This window comes from Tursiops truncatus, chromosome X (assembly GCF_011762595.2).
Source record: "Tursiops truncatus isolate mTurTru1 chromosome X, mTurTru1.mat.Y, whole genome shotgun sequence".
Classification (NCBI taxonomy): Eukaryota; Metazoa; Chordata; class Mammalia; order Artiodactyla; family Delphinidae; genus Tursiops; species Tursiops truncatus.
Genome location: NC_047055.1, coordinates 50,524,390 through 50,538,416, shown reverse-complemented (window position 1 = coordinate 50,538,416; position 14,027 = coordinate 50,524,390). Strand labels below are relative to the sequence as shown.

Sequence of the window (14,027 nt, the reverse complement as noted above, 5' to 3'; positions counted from 1 at the left end):
TTTAAATAGATGCATATTCCATGGAAATATTTGCCTTAATTTATTTAACCAGATTCCTATTGTAGGGCAGCTACTTCCCAAACCATCTCTCCACTAACATTCATATTTTCTCCTGTTATAAAAAAGTTACCCCTGTATACCTACTATATGCACTTGTAAAAATTAGTCATATGATGAATTCTAGAAATGGGAGTGCTGGAATAAGTTGCATGCTTATTTTACTCTTTGATACATATTGCCAAACTTCTCTCCAGAAAAAAATTATCACAATTTACAGTCCCACCAACAATGCATGAGTTCATTTATTTAGTCATTCAACTAATATATTTTTGTGCCTGCCATGTGCCAGGCACATGTGGTAGAGGATGATGATATAATGCTGAATATAACTTACTGGGTGCATATCCTTTCATTTTATAATTTTAATTAAAACATATACTATGGAAACAATGATTTAAATCAATGAAGTTATGCTGTAAATATTGTTCTACAGATTATTATTTTCCTTTAAAATGATGGATGTATTTTGGTAATGAATGCACTTATATTTTATAGTACCTTAATGGTTTCATATACATGTTAAACTTTGTACCAACAATAATTAGTATTTTGGAGTTAGCAATGAGTTAGGGATTGAGACTTTTTTAATGTATTTTTATTAGCTAGTTAATTTTCTTAGTACCACTTATTTGATAATCTTTCTGTCTCACACTTATTTGAAATACCACCTTTACTGTATTAACTAAATTGTTTGATTCTGTTTCTGAGTTCTGATTTCTGATGCATTGTCCATAATTTATCTGCAAATAACTGAGGCAGTTTTTTAATAACTTTATCTTTTCTGAAAATAATATAGGTTGAAAAAAGTCAGTACATTGAAATCCAAATAAGAAATTTAAAATAACTCAAAATACACTGAGATAATCACTATTCACATTTTAATAAACATCTCCAAATTAATTTCTTATTATTATGCATTTCTATTTCTTAGATTAGTGGTAAGATTGAATGTCTTTTCATATGTTTATTGTCCACTTGGGAATTGCTTATTCATATCCTTTGCTTGTTTTTCTACTGAATTGAAAAAGGAACTAATCAGTGGTGAAATCCTAAGGGTAAAATAATTTTGACCTTGATTTAAGACAACTGTGACTCCTTTAGAAAATAGCTCTCTTCTGATTTATGATATTGGACAAATGTGACTCAACTACAACTTTCATTCTAAAATTATCTACGTGGAGGCTTGTTTAGATGCTTTTCAAGAATTAATACTTAATCATTCACACCGATACAGAAAAGTTTGGAATGGAACAGGGAGAATAAAAAGAGAAAAAAAGCTTGTAAAAAAACCTCATACAAAGATAATATATTAATGAGCTATCCTGATTTTTGATTGGAAGTCTGTTGTCCCAAGCCATAGATTTTAGGTACCTTTTTCTAACAACAGTCTACTTTTGATGTGTATACAATACTTTAGGTATCTCATAACACACTTTTATTTTTGTAGCTTTTTTGGTCTGTTAGTTAACTTAATTTTATAATGGCAGGTCCCTAAAAGAAAATAAATTTTATGTTCATATAATGAATATAATTTATGTATAATGCCATATTTTTTCTATTTTTATAAGTGTGCAAGCATATAATATGCTATTTTTCTTAATAAGGCTATCTATAAATTACTTGCATAGTAATATGATCTCTGTTCCATTATTTTATAATATTCTTTTTGGAGGGTTAAATGTTCATAGTTCTACATGAGATGATGCTTAACACAGAATCTATTGGTATATTCCAAGCTGAACATGGCTCTTGGACATCTGTTTACACCTTACCTGTTATGAACATGTACACAATCCCACCCACCACCCCTGCCACACAAACACACATACATAATACACAATGAAAACTGCTGTAGCATTATCTTTTGTTGTAGATGTTTAAGAAGCCAAGCATTGCAAATTCATTTATTTTTGGACTTATTGTTTGTTGTTCTTTTTTTTTTTTGGTTCATCTAGATAGATTTTATCTAAATAAACAAGTTAATTCTTTTTTAAAACAATTTTATTGAAGTACAGTTGACCCTTGAACAACACAGGTTTGAACTGCGTGGACCCACTTATACACAATTTTTTTTCAGTAAATACTACAGTACCACACAAGCTGCAGTTACTTGAATCCCTGAATGCAAAACCGTGGATACTGTGGCAGGCTATAAAGTTATACACAAGATTTTCGACTGTGCAGAGGATGGGTGCCCCTAACCCCCGAGTTGTTCAAGGGTCAACTGTGCAATAGATATAATCGTACATAAAGTGTACAATTTGCTAAGTTTTTATAAATCTATACACCTGTGAAGTCATCACCACAGTCAATATAATGAACATTTTCATCACCCCCAAATGTTTCATCATGCCCTACTCCGTCCCTAGGCAACCACTGATCATCTCTCTGTTTCTATAGATTGGCTTGCATTTCTAGAATGTTATATAAATGGAGTCATGCAATATATCCCTCTTTTTGCTTATCTTCTTTCACTTAGCATAATTATTTTTATATTTTTCCGTATCGTTATGTGCATAACGAGTCATTTTCCTATTGTGTTACTGAGTAGTTACACATTGCTTGGATATATCACAATTTGTTGATGGACATTTGAGTTTTGGGCTATTATGTATAAAGCTGCTATGTTCATTTGTGTATGTCTTTGTATGGACATATAGTTTCATTTCCTTTAGAAAAATACTTAGATGTGGAATGACTGGATCACATGGTATGTGTATGTTTAGCTTTTAAGAAATTAGCTATTTTCCAAAGTGATTGTACAATTTTGCATTCCCACTAGGAGTGCCAACACTTGGTATGGTCAGTCTTTTAAAATTTAACCATTCTAATAGGTATGTAAGAGTATCTTATTGTGGTTTTACTTTGCATTTCCCTAATGACTAATGATGTTGAACATCTTTTTGTGTACTGATTTACCATCTACTTATCTTCTTTGTAGAAGTATCTATTCATATTTTACCCATTTTTCTATTAGGTTGTTGTCTTACTATTGAGTTTTGAGAATTCATTTTCTACTCTGGATACAAGTCCTTTATCAAGTATAAGCTCTGCAAATATTTTCTCCCAATCCATGATTTTTTTTCATCCTCTTAAAAAAACAGGAAAAACTGCAAAAGTGCCTTTCACAGTTTTTCAAAGAGCAAAAATTTGTAATTTTGATAGAGTCCAGTATATCATCTTTTTTTATTTTATGAGCCAAGCTTTTTTTTTGAACATCTTTATCGGAGTATAATTGCTTTATAATGTTGTGTTACTTTCTGCTGTATAACAAAGTGAATCAGCTATATGTATTTATGTATCCCCATATCCCCTCCCTCTTGCATCTCCCTCCCACCCTCCCTAACCGACCCCTCTAGGTGGTCACAAAGCACTGAGCTGATCTCCCTGTGTGACACGGCTGCTTCCCACTATCTATTTTACATTTGGTAGTGTATATATGTCATTGCTACTCTCTCACTTCATCCCAGCTTGCCCTTCCCCCTCCCCGTGTCCTCAAGTCCATTCTCTATGTCTGCGTCTGCATTCCTGTCCTGCCCCTAGGTTCCCATGCTTTTGGTATCACCTTTGCCTGGCCCAAGGTCACAAGGATATTCTTCTATCTTTTTTTAAAGTTTTATACTTTTAGGTTTTATATTTCAATCTGATCTATTTTTGTATGTGGTAGAAGATGTGGATTTATTTTTTTTTTCTTTTTTGCAAATGTGTAACCAATTGTTCCAGCATCATTTATTACAAAAGCTCCTTTCTCTACTGAACTACTTTTGCACCTTTATCAAAAATTTGTTGTCCATATATGTGTGGGTGTGTGTTGTACTCTCTGTTCTGTTCACTTGTGTACTGATTTTAATCACCTATTTGGTAAATATTTGTTAGGTCTATTTGAGAGGAAAATAGAACCAAATTGTAGGATAACAGAATTTCATTGCAGTGGAGACAGTTATAGAAGGTGGATCTTCATCCTTGGCCTTTCATTTCTGCTCTCAGAAGAGAGAGAAAGAGGCAAATAACAACAGTAATAACCTAGAAAACCAATCAACACAAGAAACATCAAATGCTCTTCTAGTTTCTGGAGTTGCCAGTGTGTAGCTGTCTATAATCCAGCCACAGGAATGGTAGATAGCATTATTCAGGAGTACAAATAATGCCTCTGTTTTTCTCGCCTTGGTTAGGAGAGACCTCTTTGGTAAAATTAAATAGACAGCTTTTTCAAGCTGTTAATAAATTGTGGTTTAAAAAGGAATAGTAATAAAAATTGGTTAGTATTTCACACTACTGTTTTTCAAATCAAAATTATATCATTCCATACTCATTCCTAAAATAAGGGTACACACAAATGAATAGAATATGGTATGTAGCTATAACATTTTATTTTTTTTATTTTTAAGAAACTTGATTTAATAAACATATCAAACTTTGTACCAATGAACATGCATAACCTTTTTTGACACAAATGGAATATTCCCCCATAACATTTGATTTTTAAAAGGAAATATTTGTGAATTACATTTCTGGCATTATAACCTTAACTGCATGGAATTTAAGAGAACAGTTACAATTAATATGCAATAGCAGAAAAAGAAAATTAGTTACTAATTTGGATATTTATTCTAATGCTAGTTTTCAACTTAAAAATAGCATACATTGTTCAAAAATGTAAATCCACATCACAGAGAAACACTTTTATAAGGACACTCAAGAATCTTTTGCCCACAGTACTCATTTGAAGAATTCTCACATAAAAACTTAAATAAAGCAAACCTTTTTAATTGCAAGTTTGGAAGCATTTTATTTCATTTGACTAAAAAGGGAGGAAAAATTCAAAGGATTTGAATGGTGAGCAATGTCCATGCATGTATGTATAACTACCATAACTATTTCTAAATTTTGTATTATATTTGGACAATGTAGAACAAGCCCAAATGATATTTTCTGCCATTTTTCATCCAGAATACCCAAATATATTTAATTAATTTGATTAAGTGCGTCCACTGAGAAAAAGTAAGTCTTATGGAATTGCAAATATTCCTGCTGGTGGGAACAAATACCTATTCCACAGCTCTTCAGAGGTGATGGTCATTTTTGTATCAAACAACATACACATAATTTTAAAAACCCTTTCTTAGAGTTTAAAAGAGTAGAATCTCAATAATAATCAAGTTTCAGCATTTGATTTCCTTAGTGAGACTTTATGACCTAAGTGATTTTATTACAGGTTCTGGAGTCAGAATTGCTGGGCTTGAATCCTGATTTTTCCTCTTACTGGTTGTATTAGATATTGGGCAAGCTAACTCACTTTTATTACCTCTATTCTTCCTCTCTAAATTGGGGCTATGGACTTTCCTGGTAGCATAGTGGTTAAGAATCCGCCTGCCAATTCAGGGGACACGGGTTTGATCCCTGGTCCGAGGAGATCCCACATGCTGTGGAGCATCTAAGCCCGTGTGCCACAACTACTGAGCCTGTGCTCTAGAGCCCGTGAGCCATAACTACTGAGCCTGTGCACCACAACTACTGAGGCCCGCATGCCCTAGAGCCCTGCAGCAACTGAATCCATGGGCTGCAACTACTGAAGCCATGCGCTCTATGGCCCGCGTGCTGCAACTACTGAGCAACTGCTGAAGCCCAAACACCTACAGCCCGTGCTCTACAAGGAGAAGCCACTGCAATGAAGAGCCTATGCACCACAACGAAAAGTAGGCCCTGCTCGCCACAACTAGGGGTAGCCCGCATACAGCAGTGAAGACCTAATGCAGCCAAAAATAAAAATTAAAAATAAATTAATTAAAAATTAATTTTAAATAAATAAATTAAATTAAATGGGGCTAAAATGGCACATAGACCTCAAATTCAACATTGTTTACTATTTTTCGTAATATTATTGATCAAGATTATGTGTAAAGGAACCTTTCTTATTATATAGTCTCAAGCCACTCATAGCATTTCTTTGTGACTATAATGTGAATTCTATTTTGGAAGCAGCATGGGACTCTACAAATAGAGATTTTCCAACTCAGATATGCATGAGGGTGGAAATTTCATGGATGTTGGCAACTCCTTGATATTAATAATAATATTAGGTCCTGATAGTTCTAAAGTCAAATAACCACTCATCCTGCTTGGCATTGTCTGCCTACAGAATGTCTCCTGTTATTTCAAAGAAAAAAAATCAACACAATTTTAAATAAAATTCAAACCAAGTATTGTTTTAGTGTTTTACAGCACACACAGCCCCCTTTCTTTCTTGAGAACTTTCAAACTTCCTGATAGTCCTAAATTATACATCTTCATTATCTAAACCTCAAACTCATATCTCATGTTTATTTTTGATACCTTTTATTTTTTATTCCATTATAAAGGTTAAGAGTATAAAATTTGCATACAATTAATTACATACATCTTAAAATATAATAACTCCCAATGTGTTAAATAATGATTTCTGTCCTTGATATTAATAACATATTTTTTTAACTTTTTATGTGTTGGTTAATTGTAGAGTACTGTGCACTGTGACTTAATTTTAAATACCCACCTAATACCTTAGATTTTCCTGTCTCAGTTCTATTGCTTAGCGTATTGGTGTCAAGCCTAACTAACAACTGGTGAAAATATTGTCCTTGTTGGAGGTGGAAGGGATTTTAGAAATGATCTAGTCCAATCTCCTTATACAGACTGGGAAAACTGAGGCCTTCCTTATTAGATGGACATTCTAGGACTTTCCATGTATTCGTCACTACAAACAATTCTGCAGTTAACACACTTTTACATATATTATTATGTATGCAAAAAGTCGTTTTCACAAATGTTAATGTTTTTGGTTTAGGGGCAAATTAAGGAGTAAATAAAGATTGTTCAGGTCCTCTAATAATGGATGATTACCCTAAGCATAAGCATTGTGTAGTAAGTATACATAGTTGTCACTGAATAATAATAACTTTATTTATCACTTTCGTGTATCAGACACTGGACTAAGTGCTTTATTTTTAGTATTTTAATGAACCCATTGAGGGGTTCATTATCATCCTTATACTATCCTTGTATGACAACTTCATCTCATCCTTAGTATTATATCCTCAATGAGGATACCGAGACTAAGTGAATAACTTGTCCAAGGTCACACAATTTATAATCAAAAAAGCCCAGATGTGAAACCAGATGGTTTGATTCCAGAAGTTGAGTTCTTAACCACTCTACTATACCATCTTTAATGAACAGAAGTGAATGAACTCTTGGACAGAGGTACTAGAACTGGAGTTAAATGACAGCCCTGGCCACTTTTCCATTCCTCATGGTATTAGCACCTATAGGGGCATCAGTACTCAAGTTCCTCTGACTTACAAGAGACTTAGCTTGAACTGGCAAGGTATACTAGAACAAGCTAGTTTAATGAAAAAGATGGTTTTCATTAAATTTAACATGCCTAATGACTTTATTTGGTTAACAGCCAAATACTGGGAGGTCAGAGCTTAAAGTAAATGCCAATGTATTCAATCCACAGTTAAATGAAAAATATCCTAGGAATTTTTCCATTTAGTATCCCCAGCAGCAAAGGAACCTGTACTTCGAGGAGCCTGAAGATATGATCTGAAGCTACCCATTGAAAGCAGGAAACTCCCTTGAAATCCATACATTTTATCTGTACGTTTCCTTTCAATATTTGACTTGTGTTCCATAATTTATTGACATAGTTTTTATATAAGATTCCTGGTCCCTGAGTAAAACTGACACCCAGGATGATGCACTATGATGATCCGCTCCATTTTCCTGTGTTTCAGGCAACAGCACAGGCTCTGGGGTCAGACTGCCTGGATTTAAATCCTTCCACTTACTGTCTGTATAACCCTAGACAAGTCACACATCTCCAACTCTCAGTTTTCTTTTAAAAAGAGGATGATGATGGGAATAGCCCTATTGGGTTGTTACATAAGCATTAAGGGGCTAATCTGTGTAAATTTTTTATTCATATGCATAAAGGTTCTATAAGTGCTGTCTGTTATTATACCATTCACAAGGCTGCATAGGGATTCCTATCCCAGTTAAGTAAGTATGATCCAGGGCCAAGGCTAATAAGTTTAATCAGCTTGAGTTGCTGTGTTTTATATGCGAACCATACCTTTCAACTTAGAAGATAAGTTAAATTTGCCTTGTGACCCAAAGTCACGTTTTGTTGTTAAAGTGAGAACTAATATCCTTGGTTTATTGTCCACTGTGGCAGGCTTTTCAGTTAAATTACATGCTTATCATGTAGTAAAGACTAATGCTTCAGCAAATCTAGTTAGTATTAATACTTTCCAGGTGAAGATAGCTAACTTCACTCTTCTGTAACTCATCAATGAAAGAGAAGAGGCGAGGAAATGACATCATGACTAACTACAGTCGAGTAAATGAACAGGATGGCTAATGAACTCATTGTTTTAGTTATCAAAAAATCTATTTAATACAGAGAAAGAAACAAAAAATGCAACCATAAACTCTCCAGATTCATAACTGTGTTTTAGTGACTCTTTTAAAACAGTTGTAACCAAAATTTCAAAATTATGATATTGACCAGTTTTGTCTGTCTTGTTTTATAACCAATGTCTTTCTGTCTAAAAGACTAATTAAGCGTTGTTTGTTTAGAAGTAACCAAATGCTCTAATTAACACAATTTCATTATCTGTCATTGTGAGAATGTGTCTAGCCTTCTTTGGAAGAAAGGTTAAAAATGGCAGAGACAGAATTACATGAATTATTAGACTACATGACCAATTTGCTTACAGTGCTCTCCATGCTGCTCCTTAGCTTCTAATATATGCTATACATAGTGTTTTGAAAAGTCTTCCTGAAAATACTTATCCTATCCCTGTTCTAATCCCAAAGTTTTGGTGATACTCCACTGTCTGGAATCAGATCTGTGCATATAAGCATAAGCTGTATCTGGTGACCTTGGGCAAATTTTTCAACTCCCTTTGCCCCAGTATCCTCATCTGTGAAACGAGGGTACCTTCCTCATAGAACCATGGTGAGCTTTAAATAACATAATACATGTAAAAATACTTTGAACACGGTTAGTGCTCTATCAGTGAATTCTAACTTCCTTACTAAACTTATGTTTTCTAGGAATGCTTGCCCAGTGGGATGTAGTTCTTCAACTCTTCATTTATTTCAGGGCTTATTTACTGAAGCTACATTAAAGTTTTGTATACTTCTTGATAAACATTATAACAGAACCACATAGCCACATTTCTTTTACAAACACGCGTTCTTTCCCCAAGTATATTTTAAACTTCCCTAGGACGGGGACTGAGATATTTTCTTGTATGTAACTCTCCATCCTCACACAGAGTATTGCTCTGCACAAGAACAAACTTAGTACTAAAAAACCAACTTCTTGGGCTTCCCTGGTGGCGCAGTGGCTGGGAGTCCACCTGCCGATGCAGGGGACACGGGTTCGTGCCCCGGTCCGGGAAGATCCCACATGCCGCGGAGCGGCTGGGCCCGTGAGCCATGGCCGCTGAGCCTGCGCATCCGGAGCCTGTGCTCCGCAATGGGAGAGGCCACAACAGTGAGAGGCCCGTGTACTGCAAAAAAAAAATAATAAAAAATAAATAAAAATAAAAAAAAAACCAACTTCTTAAACTAATGAACTGGATTCCTGAGAGCAGGAGTGTTTTTACTTGCTGCTGAAGTAAAAAACATTTTTAACCTTTAATTACATCCTACTTTTATTTAACAATTGTCCCATCTCCTAAATATGCCAGATTTACTGGTGCATACCTGCCATGCAGGAAATTACATTAGTACATTTTCAGTATTTAAAAAATTAGTTTTTAGCAACCAACTTCTAAATAAGAGCACCTCACATACTTTATTAATAGCTAGGAGACTATGCAGAGTGTTTAGAAGAAAAATTCTGGAATTTAATGAGGATCTATAATATTAAATTAAAATGCCTCTTAACCCTCTGTTTCATTAGTATTTTCTTTCATAAGACAAGATTTATAGAAAATAATTATCTGAAAGTTTCTTTACAAATAATCGGCATTTAAAGGAAAATATATATCAAAATATCAGGGCATCTCCTTTTAATAAATTGTACTCTGGATATCATAAAAATAGCCACAAATTAAGTTTCAGCTAAGTAAGATGAATAAGCTCTAGAGATCTGTTGTATAATATCGTACATATAGTCAACAATAATGTATTGTACACTTAAAATTTGTTAAGAGGATAGATCTCATGTTAAGAGTCCTTATCACAATAAAATAATTTTTTGAAAAGGCTACTCTGAGAACCAGATATTGTTTGTTACCAGAGCCTTGCTGTTTGAATTAAGCATCTACATGTCACATTGAATTTTCCTTTCTTGTAGCATATTAAGAAACAAATTCCCCAATTTCTTTATTATTTAAAAGGTACTTTTCCTTGGGAAGTCAAGTTTTTTTTTTAACACAAAAAGCAGTTATTGAAGCATTTAAATGATTGGGAAAATGCCAGAAACTAGGGCTTGAGAACACATCTGCCTTGGTAACAGAACAAAAGAGCTGGTTCTCAATATGTGCAAAAGATGCCCACAGTAGAGTGTCAAATGAAAAAACCAAGTTGCAAAGCAATATCTGCAGTATGATCTCATCTATATAAAAAATACATATAAAAAGGTACATATATGGAGTGTGCGTGTGTGTATGTTTTCATACTCATAGAAAAATGTCTGAAAATATACACACCAAACTGATGTAATTAGGTAGAAGAAAAAGCTTTAAACTTTTATTTTCTATTCTGAAGTACTTTTTGAATTTTAAAATAATGAGCATATATTATTTTTGTAACTAAAAAGGAAAAAGTTAAGGCAACAATGAATAACGTTGTTTGCGCAAAGTTTGGGTTGTTGTTTAGTCATGCAAGGTTTATATGGAGAGCTTGAGTACTGTCCCAATTATTGCTTTTGCAAAGTATGAAGTATCTTTTGCTTGAGCAGCACTTATATAGCCTGATCTGTATACATTTCTTTCATTCAAATTGTTTCCTTTCCTCTTATTTCAAAACTCATATTATTTTTCCTATTGACTTGTACAGCCATTTTTAATGGAGAAAATGACTCTTGCTTCTAGAGGCTCAGGTTGCCTGGAAAATGAAGGTCATTAGTAGAATAACCATTCTTCTGAGAAGTTTATTTTTATCTTTGTGGGGAAAACTTAGGCCAATTCTTATAAATAACTATTTGGATTTTGTGATATCCTTTCTTTCCTGTGGTTTTGTGATGGTTTGAAGAAATTTAAAGCCATAAAATATTGCTTGATCATGAAATCACTAGGCAAATTGCATTTTTCTGCAAATGGTGTACATATAATTTAGCTGTAAATGATGTACATTTATAATACGCTTACTAAGAGTTTCTGATTAACTCAGTAAAAGACATAGGCTTACTGGACTGAAATTTGAAATCACTGAACCGAAGTTATTATAAAATAGTAAAAATTAATGGGATGGACATTTCAGAGAGATAGCTATGACAACTGATATTCTAGTTACTGTTCCCGTCTATACTCTCTTGCATTCTAACTGTCATTTCACTATTTCAGACCACTGTCATTTTCCACCTGGATTATTTACCTCATCCTTGTCATCTATCTCCCTACATCAAGCTCTCTTGCTTCCCTTCCAGCCTATATTCTATTGTGAAATTAACCTTTCTAAAATGCCATTTTCATCATATCATACCCTTCTTGAAGATCTACAGTGAATTCTCATTGAAAGGCAGAGTGGTGTAGGGAAAAAAATACCAGTTTCGAAGTCAGACAAACTAGAGTTTGAGTCTTGGTCATGCCATGCAGCCTCTGGTAAGTAATTTTATAGAAATTAGATTCCAGAATCAAACATACCCACATTTGTCACTTGCTAGCTGTCTGGCATTGGGAAGTTACTCACTAACCCACAGTCTCTTTATCAGTGGAATGTGGGAAATAATATATAACTATATCAATTAGGACTTTTCAGTTGCAAGCACCATAAATCAACTCTGGCTATTTTATTCAAAGTTTAATTCATTGGAAAATAACAAGGTATCACAGAATCCATGGAAAGCTGGTGAGTCAGGTCTGGAAACAGGCAGGAACTGAAGTAGCTCTGAATACCTAGGAAGCAGAAAACACAAGGGCCTCATAACCAGAATAGTCTAAACATTATGTTGAGGATGAGATAAACTGAAACTTCAGTCACTTTCAATTTAATTGCTTGCCCCTTAACTACAATAGGGTAAGGCCTCTAGTTACAGTCCCACTGGATTCTTCTCAAAAGAAAATCAGTGCTGTGAGACTGAGGGAATGGATACCCAATATCCAACATACAACAAATGCCCACTATGCATATAAACCACAAATCACATAGTAAATGCTCAGTAAATGACTATTTTAACAGAATAAAGTCTGGACAACTTAATCAGGCCTTCATGGCCATTCAATTTCTGACCTCAATCCACTTTTCTAACTTAATTTTCTCCCAAATCCTCTACATAAACCCTGAATTCTCATCTCTGCCCTTCTCAGTCCATTTTCCCTGCCTGAAATCTTCTCAACCTCTCTCACTTTTTAATATCCAACTTATCTCTTCTAAGGCTCAGTTTAGCTCTTTTTCTGATCCTGGAATCACTGGTTTTGTTTCCTCATTTTTTCTTAATCATGGATTGCTTCTTGACATCCTTTTTGAATGGTAGTCTTGTATTTGCTAACTCTTTATTTGCCCAGCTTGATTATAAACTCCTTCAGAAGAGAGATCATGTATCATATATTTCTTTGCTTCCTTGATGGCACTGAATCCAGTGTTTTACACATAGTAGGCACTCATAAACTTATGATAAACAAATGCAAGAATTGCAAATTATTAATTTAAATCAGCATTCATTTAATGATCACCTTCTGTAGACTCAGCACTGTGTTGATTGTTTTGAAGGTACAGAAAAAAAAACTATGAAAGTTGCCTTTGATGTAGCTCACAGTCTAATTTAGGAGAGAAAAAAATAAAAGCATGCAGTATCCCAGGAGCAGTTATATTAATAAGTAAAACATATCATGTGAAAATGTTTTATATCAGTATTAAGGGTATGAGAAGATGTAAAAAGCAGGAATAACTAATAGTTATTACAAATGAGAAGGAAAGTTTATTGAGGTGGAAAAGTTAGTTAGCAGGGAGTAGTCTGAAACGTAACTGGATATATGAGGTTAGAACTGGGAAAAAGCTTCACAGTCAGGGCTGGAAATATAGGCTTGTGACTCATTGTTATGTAAGGAGTGTTAGCGTAAATGAAGAAATTATGAAAATATGGTAAGCCTGAGGAAAGCCATGTAGGTGCCATAAAGGAAGTCCACCAAATTATTCCATTTAAAATATCTCTGTGTTTTTTAAAACAGATTTATTGAAATGTAGTATACATACTATAAAATTCACTCTTATTAGTGTATAATTCAATGATTTTAGTAAATTAATAGAATCGTGCAACAATCACTGCAATTCAATTTAAAAATTTTTACATCATCCAAAAATTCTGTGATACTCATTAGCAGTTAATCTCTTCTCCCATGCCCAGGCTTAAGCAAATACTCTTCTGTTTTCTTTCTCTGTAAATTTGCCTTTTCTGTACATTTCATATAAATGGAATCATATAATGTGTGGTCCATTGTGTGTAGCTTCTTTCACTGAGTATGTTTTTAAGGTGTATTCATGTTGTAGCATGTATCAATAGCTTGTTCCTTTTAAGTGATTGATAGTATTCCATTGTGTAAATATATCACATTTTGTTCATCCATTTACTAGGTGATGGACATTTGGATTTTTTCCAGTTTTTTCTTATTATGGATAATGCTACTATGAATAGTTACAACATGCCTCTGTGTGGACATATATTTTTGGACATATATCTTTATCTCTTATGGTTAAATTCCTAAAAGTAAAATGGCTATTATATGATAAATTTATGTTTAACTTGTTAAGAA

At 33.9% G+C, this 14,027-nt stretch overlaps 1 protein-coding gene across 2 annotated transcripts in view; it reads left to right on the top strand.

Moving 5' to 3' along the window:
* FAM133A (family with sequence similarity 133 member A) overlaps positions 1-14,027 on the top strand; it is a 55,258-nt gene that overhangs the window by 2,413 nt on the left and 38,818 nt on the right. The window lies entirely within an intron of this gene.